At 39.6% G+C, this 15528-nt stretch overlaps 1 protein-coding gene across 2 annotated transcripts in view; it reads left to right on the top strand.

Annotated features, from left to right (window-relative positions):
• Nucleotides 1-15528, top strand: part of TANGO6 (transport and golgi organization 6 homolog) — a 184815-nt gene that overhangs the window by 119471 nt on the left and 49816 nt on the right. The gene's annotated exons all lie outside the window — the stretch shown is intronic.

Genomic DNA, 15528 nt, shown 5'->3' with positions numbered 1-15528 from the left:
AGAGGCAGGGTGATCTCTCTCTCCTGGTAGTTCCACAGTAATTCAGAACAGAGAAGTTCCCAAAGCGTTTGCAGCTGGCATCTTAAGGACAGCCCTCCGTGGTGGTTGGTGTCACCCCACATACTGTGTCTTTAGATCTAATTTCTCCTACCTTATTAACTCTCAGGCTTACTGAATGGCTTCCTTTCAGGTTTGGTTAATTTCTCCCCTCAAATGCATGTCAGTGTATTCTCAATAAGCTCTATTCCCAGCAATCAATAAATGGACACATGTAAAAACTCAAAAAAAAAAAAAAAAAAAAGAATGCAAATCATAGTTGAATACTTATTTTATTCCAGGCTCTCCATTAATCACTTTATGTACATGTTCTCACACAATCCTTGAAATGACTCTACAAAGGTGATTCCTTTTATTATCATTACCATTTTATAGAGAAAGCAGCATGTTCGGAGTACTTAGTGCTTCCCCAGGATAGCAGGTTGGTGCTCAATCCGGGACTCAAAGCCTGATTTTACTGATTGCAAAGATCATGCCCTTAATTACAACTGTAATAAACAGTTGTTTGCTTTAACCCAAATTTTTGTTTGAATTAATGTGAAGATTGTAAAAGCCAAATTTTAGTGTGAAATTAGAAAATCAGCTGTCTGATATTGGCATGAATTCCTAGAGGTAAAATATACCTTGGTGACTGCAGTAGCAACACAGAATTTCTGTGATAAAAAACTTACGGGGACTTTTAAAAATTGAATTATAATTAACTTACAATGTTATGTCCTTTTCAAGTATACAGAAAAGTGATTCAGTTTTATATCTATAAATATATATTTTAAAATATATATATATACGTTCTTTTTCAAATTCTTTTCCATCATAGATTAAGATATTGAATGTACTTTCCTGTGTTATGCAGTAGGTCCTTGTTGTTCACCTGTTTTATATATAGTAGTAATAGTTGTTCAGTTGCTAAGTCGTGTCTGACACTTTGCGACCCCATGGACTGCATGCAGCATGCCAGGCTTACCTGTCCTTCACCATCTCCAGGAGTGTGCTTAAACTCATGTCTATTGAGTCCGTAATGCCATCTAACCATCTCATCTGTGGTTGTCCCCTTCTCTTGCCTTTGACCTTTCCCAACATCAGAGTCTTTTCCAGTGAGTCAGCTTTTTGCATCAGATGGCCAAAGTATTGGAGCTTCAGCTTCAGAATCAGTTGTTCCAATGAACATTCAGGGCTGATTTCCTTTAGGATTGACTGGTTTGTTCTCCTTGCTGTCCAAGGGATTCTCAAAAGTCTTCTCTAGCACCACAGTCTGAAAGCATCATATTCTTTGGTGCTCAGCCTTCTTTATTTTTTTAATTTTTTTCTTTGCGACTCCATAAACCGCAGCACGCCAGGCCTCCCTGTCCGTCACCAACTCCTGGAGTCCAACCAAACCCATGTCCATTGTGTCGATGATGCCATCTAACCATCTCATCCTCTGTCATCCCCTTCTCCTTCTGCCCTCAATCTTTCCCACCATCACGGTCTTATTTCAAATGAGTCAGCTCTTCGCATCAGGTGGCCAAAGTACTGGAGTTTCATCTTCAACATCAGTCCTTACAATGAACACCCAGGACTGATCTCCTTTAGGATGGACTGGTTGGATCTCCTTGCAGTCCAAGGGACTCGCAAGAGTCTTCTCCAACACCACAGTTTAAAAGCATCAATTCTTCAGCACTCAGCTTTCTTTATAATCTAATTCTCATAGCCGTACATGACCACTGGAAAAACCAGAGCCTTGAATAGATGGACCTTTGTTGACAAAGTAATGTCTCTGCTTTTTAATATGCTGTCTAGGTTGATCATAACTTTCCTTCCAAGGAGCAAGCATCTTTTAATCTCATGGCTACAGTCACCATTTGCAGTGATTTTGGAGCCCAGAAAAATGAAGTCTGACACTGTTTTCACTGTTTCCCCATCTATATGCCATGAAGTGATGGGACCAGATGCCATGATCTTCGTTTTCTGAATGTTGAGCTTTAAGCCAACTTTTTCACTCTCCTCTCTCACTTTCATCAAGATGCTCTTTAGTTCTTCACTTTCTGCCATAAGGGTGGTGTCATTTGCGTATCTGAGGTTATTGATATTTCTCCTGGCAATCTTGATTCCATCTTGTGCTTCCTCCAGCCCAGCTTTTCTCATGATGTACTCTGCATATAAGTTAAAAAAGCAGGGTGACAATATACAGCCTTGATGTACTCCTTTCCCTATTTGGAACAAGTCTGTTGTTCCATGTCCAGTTCTAACTGTTGCTTCCTGACCTGCATACAGGTTTCTCAGGAGGCAGGTTAGTTGGTCTGGTATTCCTATCTGTTTCAGGATTTTCCACAGTTTATTGTGATCCACACAGTCAAAGGCTTTGACATAGTCAATAAAGCAGAAATAGATGTTTTTCTGGAGCTCTCTTGCTTTTTCGACGATCCAGCAGATGTTGGCAATTTGATCTCTGGTTCCTCTGCCTTTTTAAAAACCAGCTTGAACATCTGGAAGTTCATGGTTCACGTATTGCTGAAGCTTGGCTTGGAGAATTTTGAGCATTACTTTACTAGTGTGTGAGATGCGTGCAGTTGTGCAGTAGTTTGAGCATTCTTTGGCATTGCCTTTCTTTGGGACTGGAATGAAAACTGACCTTTTCCAGTCCTGTGGCCACTGCTGAGTTTTCCAAATTTGCTGGCATATTGAGTGCAGCACTTTCACAGCATCATCTTTCAGGATTTGAAATAGCTCAACTGGAATTCCATCACCTCCACTAGCTTTGTTCATAGTGATGCTTCCTAAGGCCCACTTGACTTCACATTCCAGGATGTCTGGCTCTAGGTGAGTGTGAATGATCACACCATCGTGATTATCTGGGTCATGAAGATCTTTTTTGTACAGTTCTTCTGTGTATTCAGAAAACGAAGATCATGGCATCCGGTCCCACCACTTAATGGGAAATAGATGGGGAAACAGTGGAAACAGTGTCAGACTTTATTTTTCTGGGCTCCAAAATCACTACAGATGGTGACTGCAGCCATGAAATTAAAAGACGCTTACTCCTTGGAAGGAAAGTTATGACCAACCTAGATAGCATATTCAAAAGCAGAGACATTACTTTACCAACAAAGGTTCATCTAGTCAAGGCTATGGTTTTTCCTGCGGTCATGTATGGATGTGAAAGTTGGACTGTGAAGAAGGCTGAGCGCCAAAAAATTGATGCTTTTGAACTGTGGTGTTGGAGAAGACTTTTGAGAGTCCCTTGGACTGCAAGGAGATCCAACCAGTCCATTCTGAAGGAGATCAGCCCTGGGATTTCTTTGGAAGGAATGATGCTAAAGCTGAAACTCCAGTACTTTGGCCACCTCATGCGAAGAGTTGACTCATTGGAAAAGACCCTGATGCTGAGAGGGATTGGGGGCAGGAGGAGAAGGGGACGACAAAGGATGAGATGGCTGGATGGCATCACAGACTCGAGGGACGTGAGTCTCAATAAACTCCGGGAGGTGGTGATGTGCAGGGAGGCCTGGCGTGCTGTGATTCATGGGGTCGCAAAGAGTCGAACACGACTGAGTGACTGATCTGATCTGATCTGATCTGTGTATTCTTGCCACCTCTTCTTAATATCTTCTGCTTCTGTTAGGTCCATACCATTTCTGTCCTTTATTGAGCCCATCTTTGCATGAAATGTTCCCTGGGTACCTCTAATTTTCTTGCAGAGATCTCTAGTCTTTCCCATTCTGTCGTTTTCCTCTATTTCTTTGCATTGATCGCTGAGGAAGGCTTTCTTATCTCTTCTTGCTATTCTTTTGGAACTCTGCATTCAAATGGGTATATCTTTCCTTTTCTCCTTTTCTTTTTGCTTCCCTTCTTTTCACAGCTGTTTGTAAGGCCTCCTCAGACAGTCATTTTGTTTTTTTGCATTTCTTTTTCTTGGGGATGGTCTTGATTCCTGTCTCCTGTATGGTTTCAGGAACCTCCATCCATAGTTCATCAGGCACCCTGTCTATCAGATCTAGTCCTTTAAATCTATTTCTCACTTCCACTGTATAGTCATAAGGGATTTGATTTAGGTCATACCTGAATGGTCTAGTGGTTTTCCCCACTTTAAGTCTGAATTTGGCAATAAGCAGTTCATGATCTGAGCTACAGTCAGCTCCCGGTCTTGTTTTTGCTGACTGTATAGAGCTTCTCCATCTTTGGCTACAGATAATATAATTAGCCTGATTTTGGTGTTGACCATCTGGTATTGTCCATGTGTAGAGTCTTCTCTTGTGTTGTTGGAAGAGGGTGTTTGCTATGATCAGTGCGTTCTCTTGGCAGAATTCTATGAACCCTTTGCCTTGCTTCATTCTGTACTCCAAGGCCAAATTTGCCTGTTACTCCAGGTGTTTCTTGACTTCCTACTTTTGCATTCCAGTCCCCTATAATGAAAAGGACATCTTTTTTGGGTATTAGTTCTAGAAGGTCTTGTAGCTCTTCATAGAACCATTCAGCTTCTTCAGCGTTACTGGTTGGGGCATAGACTTGGATTACCGTGACATTGAATGGTTTGCCTTGCAAACGAACAGAGATCATTCTGTCGTTTTTGAGATTGCATCCAAGTATTGCATTTCGGACTGTTTTGTTGACTATGATGGCTACTCCATTTCTTCTAAGGGATTCCTGCCCACAGTAGTAGATATAATGGTCATCTGAGTTAAATTTCACCTATTCCAGTCCATCTTAGTTTGCTGATTCCTAGAATGTTGATATTCACTCTTGCCATCTCCTGTTTGACCACTTTGAATTTGCCTTGATTCATGGACTTAACATTCCAGGTTCCTATGCAATATTGCTCTTTACAGCATCGAACCTTTCTTCTGTCACCAGTCCCATCCACAACTGGGTGTTGTTTTTGCTTTGGCTCCATTGCTTCATTCTTTCTGAGGTTATTTCTCCAGTGACTCTTTGGAGTTATTTCACAAAGAGTTGGACACGATTGAGTGACTAAACTGAACTGAGCAGCCTTCTTTATGGTTCAACTCTCACATCTGTACATGTCTACTGGAAAAACCATAGCTTTGACTATATGGACCTTTGTTGGCAAAGTGATGTCTCTGCTTTTTAAATACACTGTTTGTCGTAGCCTTTCTTCCAGGGAACAAGCATCTTTTAATTTGATGACTGCAATCACCATCTCAGTGATTTTGGAGCTTAAATAAAGTCTGTCACTGTTTCCATTGTTTCCCCATCTATTTACCATGAAGTGATGGGACCGGATGCCACGATCTTCGCTTTTTGAATGTTGAGTTTTAAGCCAGCTTTTTCACTCTCCTCTTTCACTTTCATCGAGAGGCTCTTTAGTTCCTCTTCACTTTCTGCCATTAAGATGGTGTTATCTGCATATATGAGGTTATTGATATTTTTCCCAGCAATCTTGATTCCAGCTTGTGCTTCATCTAGCCTGGAGTTTCGCATGATACACTCTGCATATAAATTAAATAAGCTGGGTGACAGTATATAGCATTGATAAACTCCTTTCCCAGTTTTGAACCAAAATCCGTTGATCCATGTCCAGTTCTCTTGCTTCTTGGCCTGCATACAGGTTTCTCAGGAGGCAGGTAGGGTGGTCTGGTATTCCCATCTCTTTAAGAATTTCCCACAATTCATTGTGATCCACACAGTGGCTTTAGTCTAGTCAATGAAGCAGAAGTAGATTTTTTTCTGGAATTCTCTTGCTTTTTCTGTGATCCAGCAGATGTTGGCAATTTGATCTCTGGCTCCTCTGCCTTTTCTAAATCCATTTTGCACATCTGAAAGTCTTGGTTCCAGTACTACTGAAGGCTGGCTTGAAGGATTTTGAGCATAACCTTATAAGCATGTGGAATGAGCACAATTGTACAGTAGCTTGAACATTCTTAGGCATTGCTCTTCTTCAGAATTGGAATGAAAACCAACCTTTTCCAGTCCTGTGGCCACTGCTGAGTTTTCCAAATTTGCTGGCATATTGAGTGTAGCACTTTCACAGCATCATCTTTTAGTATTTGAAATAGCTCAGCTGGAATTCCATCACCTCCACTATCTTTGTTCATAGTAATGCTTTCTAAGGCCCACTTGACTTTACATTCCAGGATGTCTGGCTCTAGGTGACTGATCACACCATCGGTTATCTGGGTCATTAAGACCTTTTTTGTCCAGTTCTTCTGTGTATTCTTGCCATTTTTTCTTAATCTCTTCTGCTTCTGTTAGGTCCTTACCATTTCTGTCCTTTTATTGTGTACATCTTTGCATGAATTGTTCCCTTGATATCTCTAATTTTCTTGAAGAGATCTCTAGTCGTTCCCATTCTATTGTTTTCCTGTATTTCTTTTCTTTGTTCACTTAAGAAGGCCTTCTTATCTCTCCTCTCTATTCTTTGGAGATCTGCATTCAGTTGGGTATATCTTTCCCTTTCTGCTTTTTAGTAGTGTGTGTATGTTAATCCTAAACTCGTAATTTATCTTTCCCATTCCTCTTACTGTCACATTGACAACTACAAGTCTGTTTTCTATGTCTGTGAGTCTCTTTCTGTTTTGTAAGTTCATTTGTATCATTTTTTTAGATTCCACATATAAGTGATATCATACAATATTTGTCTTTTGCTTTCTGATTTTATTTATTATGATAATATCTGTCGTTCAGTCATGAAGTCAGATTCTTTTGCAACTCCATGGACTGTAGTGCGCCAGGCTCCTCTGTCCATGGGATTTCTCAGTCAAGAATACTGGAACAGGTTGCCATTTCCTTCTCAAGGGATCACACCCACGTTTCCTGCATTGACAGGCGGATTCTTTACCACTGAGCCACCTGGGAAGCCCATGATACTCTTTAGGTCCATTCTTGTTGCTGCTAATGGTATTATTTCATTCTTTTTATGACTGAGTAGTATTCTATTGTATGTGTGTATATGTATTAACATAACATATGTGTGTGTGTATATCACACATAACATGCCATATCTTCTTTATCCATTTCTCTGTTGATAGTCATTTAGGTTGCTTCCGTTTCTTGGCTGTTGTAAATAGTGCTACTGTGAACATAGAAGTACATGCATCTTTTCAAATTATTTCAGGATCACATGGTAGCTCTATTTTTAGTTTTTTAAGGAACCTCTATACTGTTCTTCATAGTGGCTACATCAGTTTACATTCCATGGAACTTTTATGTTAGGGAATTGTAGGGGTTGACAAACCCCTGCCCTTGAGCCAAATCTTACCTGCTGCCTCTTTTATATAGCCCATGAGCTGCTAATGGTTTTCACATTTTTTAAATGGTTTGGGAGAGGGGGAGGTAAAAGAATAATAATGTTTTGTGACATGTGAAATGCAAATTTTAATGTCCATAGAAAGTTTTATTAAAATAGTCATACTTATTTATGTATTGTCTATGGCTGTTTTTGCACTCCATTGGCAAAATTCAATAGTTACAATGACAAAGATAAATTGGTCCTTGAAGCCAAAAGTATTTATTTACTGTCTGGCTCTTTATAGAAAAAGTCTGCTGACACTTTTCTAAGGTAACCATTATTCAAGTAAATACATATGTATATATTTCTTTGGCAACCCTTTATTGCTTGCTCATCAGTGAAGTTTCTTTGGAAGGATAACATCTTTCAAAGTCATTCTTAAGTTTTTCTTCCTGCTACATCAAGTTTTGTGTCTTAAACAGCAGAAACCTTACCCTTTATAATTAGAGCTCTTTAAATAGATTTGGGTAGATATTACATTTCTTTTCTAAAATCACTAGCTGCAGTTATTAGCTCAGGAGATAGAAGATGTCACTGACAAAGAGTCCTTGCTTTAAAGATGACGCAGTTACAGCTGGCCCTGCTTCTGTAAACCTGCAGATATGAAGGGCCAGCTAAGAAACTTGAGCATCCATGGATTTTTATATTTTCAGGGAGTCCTGGAACAAACTTCAGTATTCCCACAGATATTGAAGGACACTGTATACTTGAATGTTTCAGTTTTTTATTCTGCTGTTATTTTTATTTTTCCTGTCTTCATACTTTTGTTTTCTCATCTCACACCCCTAATTCCAATTTTGTTGTTGTTGTTGTTTAGTCACTAAGTCATGTCCAGCTGTTGGTGACCCCATGGACTGTATGTAGCCCACCAGGCTCCTCTGTCCATGGTATTTCCCAGGCAAGAATACTGGAGTGGGTTGCCATTTCCTTCTCCAGGGGATCTTTCCAACCTAGGGATTGAACCCTTCTCCTGCTTAGCAGGCAGATTCTTTCCCACTGAGCCACCAGGGAAGCTCCAGTTCCACTTTAGAGTAAATTAACGCATTAATTTGGTTTCTTTCTTATGACTATGAAACGAAGGACAGTGAAACATCTCATCTTTTATTTACAAGTTTTAAAATAGATTCTTGGATTCAGAATAGATTCTTGCATTCACTTTTACTTACAGTCTTGCAAGAGAGTAAGCTAGCAATCTGATTGGAATATTCCCTTTAGAAAGAAGTTGTAACTTAGTTTTCTTTTTGCTGGACCTGATGTGGTAAAGACTGATTTCATAGCACTTAAGGGATTTTCTGTTAAGAATTTATGCATGAAGTTTTATTCTTAGGCCACAGGCTTCCTGATTTCTGTTTGTCAATATTATGAGGTTCACTAACTCTTGGGCATGCTTTAACGAGTTCAAACATTTAGGTAGCAAATTAAATTAATTAAGTCACTGGAATGATTTTAATACTTTCATCATTACAAAATCATAAAGAGAGTTTACTTCACTTAAAATATCTACTTTTTTTTTTCTTCTTTCATCTTTTAAAATAACTTACCATAAACCTGGGACTTTTCTTCCCTTGTGATCACATTTCTGGCTTTACTTTATTAATTCCGCCCTTTAAGAAAATTCCACCATGTTTCTGAAGTTTGTTACTGTCTCAGCACAGGTTTCAGAAGAATTAATCTCTGTCTTGTCAGTAACCTGGGGTAGAGTCATTTGTTGTAGATTTTCCTTGTAGGGTAACTGTGTAAACTGAAAGCTAATACACTGGTTAAACCAATCTTGGAATTCAATGACCTGTTGAGATGAAATGAGTAACCTAGTTAATACACAACTACAGAAATCTTGGCATCCTCTGTTTCGAGCTGTCTTTCTTTCTTTATTACCTTAGTTCATTCGGTTGCCAAAAATCCAGTGGTACAAAGCATTTCCTGTGCATTGTTTTACATTGTCCAAGAGATATTTATCTATGGTTCTTACTTGCATGTTGCTCTTATTTGAAGACATGGGAAGAGTCAGAGTGTAAAGTACAGTCTTTTCCTCTCCTTTTAGTGCCCATCGTTCACCTTTTTCTTCTCCCCTCTCACTTAAAACTTTCTTCTTGACCATCACCAGAAAGTCATTAAATTTTAGAAATCATGTCAAATCATTCTTGTTTTTCCCAGTTTGTTGAAAGGAGGTGGCAGGTATATTAATATTTACTAAGGTGTGAATGATAGCCTCCTATGGTGCTGCCTTCTTGGAATGGTTTGCATTTTGAATAAGGAGGTGTTTTAGGCTAAAGAAACATAGTTCTAATGATTAAACAGACTCTGACGCAATACAGTTTGCAAATAGAGATATTTGGAGACAAGACGGTCTCTGTATCTCTTTAAAGCACACTTGGTAAGTCAGTTGCACCAACAATAGTCCTACTAACAAGTTTGTTTGTTTGTTTTAATACTTGTCCCACAGAAATCTTCCCTTGGTTACATCTAAGCCTGTCAAAGTCTGTCTCCCTACAACTTATATCCAGATCATCCAGTCCTATGTAGTCTGTGTGATGAAGTACAATGAAACTAGCCCCTCATATCTTTGCTGATCTATTCCTAGCTCAGGGTCACCTTTTGGTTACATTACCTTAAAAAGGATAACAGTATGAATGGAAAAAACAAAAAACAGCAGATCAACAATTAGCCTGAGGGAGAAAAGGGGTCCTGACATGTAGACACCAGTAAGGAAGAATCTGTCCAGGAACTACCCAGCATTCTTGCCCGGTGACTCCTGCCTCCCTGGCAAGCCCCATCAAGACCAGAAGATGGCTTTGGCTCCAGCCCTCTAATGCCCTAATATGTGCATCAAGCATAGGGCTTAACAGCTTTCACAAGGCCATTTACCAGTCATCTCCTACTCTTAGGAAACCGGAAGTGTTACCACTTTGAAGATAGTAAAGAAGAGGGGAATTTTTTTTGTTCTCCTCTTCAGGCTAGAATTAGGAAATTATTCCCATTATGCCCAGTTGCTTTTGCCCTTTTATAAGACATAAATCCCTGGCTTCTCTTCCACTCATGCCTTATGAGGTTAAACAAGAATGAAAATTGGTGATGACCGTGAAATGTCAGAGGTGTCAGGGAATCAGCGGGCCACAGTGATATCCTTTGTTTTAGAGCGGAAGTTCCTGCTGTTGTTAATGAGCCAAGTAAATGTCCTGATGGCTGTAGAAAGAAAGAGCCCTCTGCCCAGGAGACTAGAGAATGTATCTGTCTTTCTGTAGCTGTGTGACCTGGGATCAGCCTGTTAAAATTCTTTCTTTCTTTAGTACAGAGTTAAGAACATTTTTTTTTCTACCAACGTCAAATTCTTATGCACTTATAGGCACACAGGTGTTTTGCAGATAAAGAGGCTTACAAATGCACACACCATTTTTTTTCCCACTGTACTGTAGCTGCACATTTTATCATAACTAAAATCTCTTCTGTGTTTGTAAAGGGCTGTGTGGAGAAGGGAAACTAAAATCAGAAAAGAAGTGATTTCCCTAGAGCTGTAGGGAAACTTCATGGCTGAAAAGTAATTGTTGTTAATAGATCAAAATTTACCTATGAATTTTTTAAATGATGAATTTCATAAAAAATTAATTGCATTTAAATTATTTAATTCTCTAAACGGCTTTAGGATCTGCTGTGTCAATCTAATTTCCTTCTGACCTTGATTGAAATTATTGTCTCTGTTGACTCTGGTCCACATGTGGCAATAATTTGTAATCATGAAATGTTAAAAGAAACCAGTAATAATTCTACTATATTTCTTTCAGTAGTGAAATAGAATTCTAGGCCCTGAAATGCAGGAAAAATTAATAGATGTTATGAAGGACATAAAAGTGTCCATGAAGAGAGTCAGATCTGTATTTTGTCTCCTATTTCCTCAATGACTGGATCAGCAGAAATATTTCTGTGAGCGCATGTGGCTCTCCACCATGTACTTTCCCCAAAGATCTAGTCACTTTAGTTCCCAAATAAATGGGAGAAAAGGTAGTTTTTCTGGATCCCTTTTTCCAGTAGTAGATTTAGTGAAGTCAAGTGTGTGTTGTGACATTTGACCTCTTTATGCCTTTATTCTTATTTTCTTCCCAGAATATCTAATATCAAATCTAAAAGTACTGTCTTGGAAAAGGAAGAGACTACCTGAACTGGTTAGATTACAAAGGGGATTCAAACAATATAATTGAGATCCTGGAACCTGGAAAGATAAGATTCAGAGATATGCACACAAAGACCCCAGTTCTTCATCTCCACTTGAGTCTGGTCCCTAAGAGGAAATAAAATAAAAAGAAGCAATTGGGACAGACAATAAAAAGGCTGGAGCACAAAAGCTTTAAAACACTGGCAGGAGGTCTTAACTGTCCCTGGGTTAGTGTTTGTCAAGTGTGGTTTGGCATACCCAGAGATGGAGTATTGGTCCAAATGGCTATAACAATATGTAAGAACCTCTGAGTCTATCTCTTCAATATTTTCCTTGCCTCTTTTAAGAGACTTTTATATTATACTAATTTTTTTTTAACTGATGCAGTGAAAATTAAAAGGTTTTTAAAAATGTTACCCGTTAAACTGCCAGCTAGGAGGTAGTAAAGACTGAAACTGTATTGGCACCATTTTTTACTGACAAATAAGGAAGCATAGAGCTAGGAGAGGCAATGCCATTTGTAAAGCATTGAGAAAGCTCTGGGTTCCGCTTGACTGGCGGTCAAGGGCAGGACCTGTTTCCTGTAGTGGGCATACCATCAAAGAATCCAGATCTCCCGCTTCATGTTTGAAGGGAGCCACTATTGTGAATTGTCTGTGAGATTTGCCTCAAGCCTTTGATCTCTGAGCTTTTGGAAGGCAGAGTTATGTTTCATTATCAGATTCTGCTTATACACATACACCTCTTCTCTTGTAATATGTAAAGATTTTTCTGTTATATATTTTTCCAGCTTCAACATAAACTAGATTCTGCAGCCCTGCTTTTACCCCTCTTATTCAAAAACTTACTTAAAAAAAAAGCTTTATTGAGATATACTTCATCCTTACAATTCAACAGTTTACAGTGCACAAATCAAAATTTTTTGTATGTTCACAAGGGTGTACAACCATCACCACCACAGTCAATTTTGGAACATGTCACTACCCCTAGAAAAACCTATACCCATTACCAGTCACGCAGTCACTAACCTACTCTCTTTTTTTGAGAATTTTCTTATTGTGGATATTTCCTATAAATGAAGTCATACAACATGTGCCTTTTTTTGAACTGGCTTTTTTTTTTTTTTTTTGGCTTTTTCTTATTTTATTATTTGAGTATAATGTTGTATTAGTTTCTGCTGTACAACAAAGTGAATCAGCTATGTGCATGTCAATCTGACTTATGTCTTTTTTAATTGTGTTGTCAGAGTTCTTTGTATCTTTCCCTGGTGGGTCAGATGGTAAAGACTCTGGCTGCAGTGCAGGAGACCTGGATTTGATTCCTGGGTCAAGAAGATCCCCTAGAAGAGGGCATGGCAACCCACTCCAGTATTCTTGCCTGGGAAATCCCATGGACAGAGGAGTCTGGCAGGTTATGGTCCGTGAGATCTCAAAGAGTTGGTTGTGACTGGAAAACACACACTCACACACACAAACCCATCCTACATTGAGAGTGAAGGAGGTATTAGCACTTCTGAGCTGATAAGGCCTCACCATGCAGTGATTGGGTTAATGACCTGATTCATCTGTGACTATCATAGAAAGACTTTCTCTTGCTAAAGAATATAAAAGTTTTCAATCATTCCATGAATCTTAATATTTTATTTACTACCCTTATTATGTAGAGAAACCCCTTACTATTTGAATCATTGTTCATTTGGTGGGGGAGTTGATCCCTAAAAGATGATCATATCCTTTGTCTGACTGTGACTTTACAACCAGTTAACAGAGTAAGAGTACACTGAAGACATTGCAGTTCAGTTCAGTCACTCAGTCCTGTCCGACTTTTTGCAGCCCCATGAACTGCAGCACGCCAGGCCTCCCTGTCCATCACCAACTCCCGAAGTTCATCCAAACCCATGTCCATTGAGTTGGTGATGCCATCCAATGATGTCATCCTCTCTCGTAGAAGTGATCTATCCGAAGATAAATTCAGTTCAGTTCAGTCACTCAGTCGTGTCCAACTCTTGGCGACCCCATGAACTGCAGCACGCCGGGCCTCCCTGTCCATCACCAACTCCTGGAGTTTACCCAGACTCATGTCCATTGAGTTGGTGATGCCATCTAACTATCTCATCCTCTGTCATCCCCTTCTCCTCCTGCCCTCAATCTTTCCCACCATCAGGGTCTTTTCAAATGAGTCAGCTCTTTGCATCAAGTGGCCAAAATATTGGAGTTTCAGCTTCAACATCAGTCCTTCCAATGAACACCCAGGACTGATCTCCTTTAGGGTGGACTGGTTGGATCTCCTTGCAGTCCAAGGGACTCGCAAGAGTCTTCTCCAACACCACAGTTCAAAAGCATCAGTTCTTCAGTGCTCAGCTTTCTTTATAGTCCAACTCTCACATCCATACATGACCACTGGAAAAACCATAGCCTTGACTAGACAGACCTTTGTTGACAAAGTAATGTCTCTGCTTTTTAATATGCTGTCTAGGTTGATCATAACTTTCCTTCCAAGGAGTAAGTGTCTTTAAATTTCATGGCTGCAGTCATCACTGCAGTGATTTTGGAGCCCAGAAAAATAAAGTCAGCCACTGTTTCCACTGTTTCCCCATCTATTTGCCATGAAGTGATGGGACCAGATGCCATGATCTTCATTTTCTGAATGCTGAGCTTTAAGCCAACTTTTTCACTCTCCTCTTTGACTTTCATCAAGAGGCTCTTTAGTTCTTCTTCACTTTCTGCCATAAGGGTGGTGTCATCTGCATATCTGAGGTTATTGATATTTTCCCGGCAAACTTGATTCCATCTTGTGCTTCCTCCAGCCCAGCATTTCTCATGATGTACTCTGCATATAAGTTATTGCAATGCAAACCTCACTCTCCATCCTAGAACAAATACTTTTATTCTTTATAAACACACATATACAATCTGATACTCCAAACCCAATCTCCAGTTAAACCATTCCTTTCCTCAAAAAAGCATTATCAGTCTTTTCAACAAATGGTACTGGAACAACTGGATGTGTATATGCAAAATTTCCTTCACCCTTAAATCTCTTCCCTGGTGACTCAGCTGGTAAAGAATTTGCCTGCAATGTGGGAGACCTGGGTTCCATCCCTGGATTGGGAAGATCCCCTGGAGAAGAGAACAGCTACCCACTCCAGTATTCTGGCCTGGAGAGTTCCATGGCCTGTAGATTCCATGGTGTTGCAAAGAGTCAGACAAAATTGATCGACTTTCACTTTCACTAAGTCTCTAGTGCCCTGCGGAGTCCCTTGTGTGTAGTAGTACACATTAAATGTTTTCATTGAATTGGCTACATGGAAGGGCTGGAGTATGGAGATTAAATTTGGATATAATTCAGGGATCTGTGAATTCTTTAAAAGAATTGTTTAAATACTGTGTTTTCATTTTAATGATATTTCTGAATCACCTGGATACACATTATAATCAAGTTGCACTGCGCAATTTCAGTGCCCATGTTTGTGTTTGACAAACATTGATCTAAAACATTACTCAGAATGTATGTAAACTTCTGATTACAGAGGAGTGCTGGCTGTACGTGATCATTCAATCTTTGGAAAATATCATTACTTTTACCCAGCAGCACCTTCACTAGCAGAATATGGTATTTCTTAGTTACTTCCTGTTGGTAGATAGAAGAGAGTAGTTAGGAATGATTTTATCTGTACTCAGTTCTATGTCTTAGAAAAAAAAAAGTTGGGGGGGAGAGAGAGAGAGAGAGAGGCAAGAAGGAAGGAATAGAGGCCCTCCAGACCTTCCCTGGTGGCGCAGTGGTAAAGAATCCACCTTCCAGTGTAGGAGACTTGGGAGACACAGGCTCGATCCCTGGTTTAAGAAGATCCCTTGGAGTAGGAAATGGTATTCAGTATTCTTGCCTGGAAAATCCCATGGACAGAGGAGCCTGGCAGGCTACAGTCCATGGGGTCACAAAGAGTCAGACACGACTGAGCACACACACACAGACATTAATAATAGAGTTTTGAAAGGATGTTGTAAAGATTTGACCAAGGATGGGATCTTCTTTCTCACTTAATTCTTCTTGATATCACTTTTATGATATGTTTCAGTGAACTAGAAGAGTAGGTGAGCCC

Source organism: Bos indicus x Bos taurus, chromosome 18, assembly GCF_003369695.1.
Source record: "Bos indicus x Bos taurus breed Angus x Brahman F1 hybrid chromosome 18, Bos_hybrid_MaternalHap_v2.0, whole genome shotgun sequence".
Lineage (NCBI taxonomy): Eukaryota > Metazoa > Chordata > Mammalia > Artiodactyla > Bovidae > Bos > Bos indicus x Bos taurus.
The sequence above is the reverse complement of the archived record's forward strand: the minus strand, read 5'-3'. Positions and strand labels throughout refer to the sequence as shown.